This window comes from Olea europaea, chromosome 9, assembly GCF_002742605.1.
Source record: "Olea europaea var. sylvestris chromosome 9, O_europaea_v1, whole genome shotgun sequence".
NCBI lineage: Eukaryota > Viridiplantae > Streptophyta > Magnoliopsida > Lamiales > Oleaceae > Olea > Olea europaea.
This window is the reverse complement of record NC_036245.1, coordinates 15,060,329-15,063,918: the sequence shown is the minus strand read 5'-3', so window position 1 is coordinate 15,063,918 and position 3,590 is coordinate 15,060,329. Positions and strand designations below refer to the sequence as shown.

Here is a 3,590-nt window from a genome sequence, read left to right as displayed (position 1 = left end):
AATTTGAAAATAAATATGCTAATCAAAACTAAGGAACTTTCTCTTTAGATGTTTAGGATTGGATTAACATTTAGATGAATAGAAACAACAATGTTACAGTTCTCTTGTTTCCACACCAAATATCCACATTGAAATAATGAACAAAGATTCACCATGCTTTCTTCTAAATAAATTGAGACAATGTAATGCTGTCAATATTTACAGCATTATCAGACTTTATAACATTAATTTTAACTACACATTTCTTAGGATCTACAGCTACTACCCAATTATTCACCACTAATTTCTATCACATTATAATTTCAGCAACTTATAATGGAACTCAAACAAGCACTAATTATATCATTGGCATGACCAACCCTTCCAGCCACTAATTTTATTATCATAAGGGAAACTCTTTACCAAAAACATTCAATTTTATTGTTTGGATATCTTAATCTGTAGCAGTTAGCTCATGATATATGGAATTGAAATTCAGGATTTTATGTCATTATAGAGGAGGTTTCCTTTGGACATAAAATAAATTGTGCCTTGGTCCGATGGGTTACAATACTACCGAGATCATATTGCTTCTTGAGTTGTTTATCCTTGTAATAAAATGACACTGAAGCCCTGTTTGAGCTCCATTGTAAAAAAATTCATTTTTTCTTAAACTTATTTTCAATCACACAATCTCCCCAAAAAAATCACTATTACAAAACTTATTTTTAACCAAAAATCGGGCTCAAACATAGTCTAAAAATCCTTGTTACAATGTGACTGACAAGGAAAGAAAGGAAAAGTTTTACCCCTTTATATTATTCCTTTGACGACCAAAGTCTCAAAAGAAAATTGCGACATGTTGACACCTTCTACATGTCGTGGATGTGCATCCAGATAACTCGAAAAAGAAGAATCAGAAGACTCGCAGACAAAGAAAGGTATAAACTATTTAGGCTTTAAGGAATAAAAGTGAAAGACAAACAGTAGTTTCAAAATAGTGCAGAATTGTACTTGTGAACATCTACCAAAGACCTCAGTTGCTTTTTTGTTGGTGCTTCATAATACCTGTGAAAAATCGTGGAAAGGCAAAATTCATGTCAGCTGCAATGTAAAAACTAAAACAGTTGTTTCATAAACATACAGAAAGAGAGAAAAACAATTAGGGTGCTTACACATCCGCATATTTAGTGCTTCCAAAGCATCGGATTTTCACTTTCCTTTCCCAACCAGGAGGGGGTTGCAGAATGCTGGGTTTGTCAATTGCCCAGCGCCAACTTCCATCTTTTGCAAGATCCGCTAAATCATTACACGATATACGAGGATGCCATTCCCTGGCTTTTTAACAAATGAAGCGACGCTTATGGATGTGTTCCCGAAATTCCATATACTTTTCCTCTGAGGGAATGAGCCTCCATTTTGAACAAATGGCACGTTGAACAGCGAAATTCATAATAGATCCAACTCCGGATGTCATATTTTTCAAAATCTATTGTTGAAGAAAAACACAATGCCACCATTTTAGTGAATCGTTTGTAGGAAGAATAACAACTCAGGATATAAATGGATGTGTATTGTCATGGAGGATCACTGTAAAATATATCAAGAAACATGTATAAAAATAATTTAACCTTAATTTATAAATACAAAATGGCATAAACAACAGTATAGAGTTTAGAATTAATTATTTAAGTAGGATTCATAACAACCAATGAAGGTAGACCTTATTCCAAATAAAATAGCCCTGCAGCATAGAGGAGATAGCAAAAAGAAGATGATATGACCCTGTTTGGCCCCCATTACCTGAAAATGGTAATGGGGGGAATAGTATTTTTTAGAAAAATGAGTGGTTGAAAAAGAATGTAAAGTTTTCGATTTACGTGTAATATTATTTTATAGAAGATTGTATGGTTGAAAATAGGAGAGAGAAAAATAGAATGTAATGTAATTTAATTTAATGTTAATCAAACAGGGGCATAAACAATAGAAGTACGAGAGAATAGTGCCCGAAAACGACAATAAAGGTGGAATAACATGAAATATTAACAAGTTAAAAATTCTTGAAATTGTTTGCTAGCATTTTTTCTTTCCCCTCGCGACTGTAGCCCTTACCACCTATGAACTTCAAGGGGCAAAATGCATCAAAAGAAGCCATATAGTTATGAGATCATAGGGGCTTAAGTCTTGAATGACCATTCTCTTATTCTTTTTGTTTTCGACCTAGCAGTTTAAATCTTATGCCTGTTTGTGGTCTCCTACCATATATTTACCAATGAATGTTTTTCATATTAAAAGGAAATAAGTAGTTTGTATGTTTTGCAACACTAAGAAAAATAACAGATCACTTAATATAATATCCAGCAAAAAATTAAGATATCATCTCATTAATTAAAGCTCACGGCCATGGGTGGAGCCAACTAAAAATAAGAAAAGAATGTAATAACAAAACAATATTAAAAGTGATGTAATTTATTCCATACCTTACCATAGTTCCTTGCAAAGTTCTTCCTTCTTTTAATTAGTAGGTTATGGTATAAAACAACAAGATGGACATTTCAGCAAAATTATAAATCAAAAATCCTAAGGGTGCATTTGATAGTAAGTATAGAATTGCATGGAAAGAAGCATGAAAATTGTCAATTAAATGTATTTGATTGATTTAATTTTCAACTTAAAAAATATTATAGTTGTCTATTTTTTATTGATAGGTAGAGGAGAGAGAATTCATAGATGAGAAAGAGAAAAAGAGTAAATGCTTTGGAAAATAAAATCCTAGAGAATATTTTCCTGAATTTTGAGGAAAATATAATTACGTACAAAAAGTAGAAAAATATTTTTTTTATGAAAAGATGTCAATCAAACGACAAAAAAGTAGAAATTTGGGTAAAAAAATACACATTTTCCATGAAAAATATTGGCAATCAAACGTATCTAAGTATATTCTTAAATTGCCTACCTAAGAATTAAAACCTAAATTCTAAAATAATGTTAAACAAAATTCAAAATCAAAATACAAACTTGTAAAACAATCAAATATAATTCACATTTAAATTGCAACATCCAAAAAGGAAAATAAAATAGAAAAGTACGAAATCATTATTTACCTAAACAATAAACAGGTTGGAGGGACAATGGAGTGGATCCAGCTAAATTACTGTCAACGGGTAAGATTGATTTGGGTTGTGCAGTAGCCAGAAAATACCAAAGCGGTTGCTGGCGACTTGAATATGAGAGGTAATTAGAGCCCTGTTTGGTAGGAATTTTTTGCCCCAAAAAATTGATTTTTTGATCCTTATTTTACTATTCAAGTCGTAATTTTTGACTTCTTCTCTCACATGTGGACCCCACTTTTCTTCTAACGGTCAAAAAATCAATTCTCAAAATCCCTACCAAACGGGCCCTAGGTTTAGTTTTTGTTTGGTTGTGCATGTTGGGCTATTTTAGTGGGTTGTCCTAATTGGGTTTGAACCTTTTTTTTTCTAATTATTAATGGGGTACTTACAAAAATACCCTATATTTTTGGATTGTTTTGAAAAAACATTATAAACTTGGATTAAATAGTAATTACTTAAAATTGAACATAAAATATACGCTCAAAATCTAAACTCACG

The 3,590-nt window shown here is 31.6% G+C and overlaps 1 long non-coding RNA gene across 1 annotated transcript; it reads right to left on the bottom strand.

Annotated features, from left to right (window-relative positions):
• Positions 1-796: 796 nt before the first annotated feature.
• On the bottom strand, positions 797-3,212 carry LOC111400081. The gene is made up of 3 exons (XR_002703835.1): positions 3,084-3,212; positions 1,155-1,468; positions 797-1,047 (listed from the first exon to the last, which is right to left on the bottom strand). It is a non-coding gene; the product is annotated as an uncharacterized LOC111400081 (long non-coding RNA).
• Between the last annotated feature and the right edge of the window lie 378 nt (positions 3,213-3,590).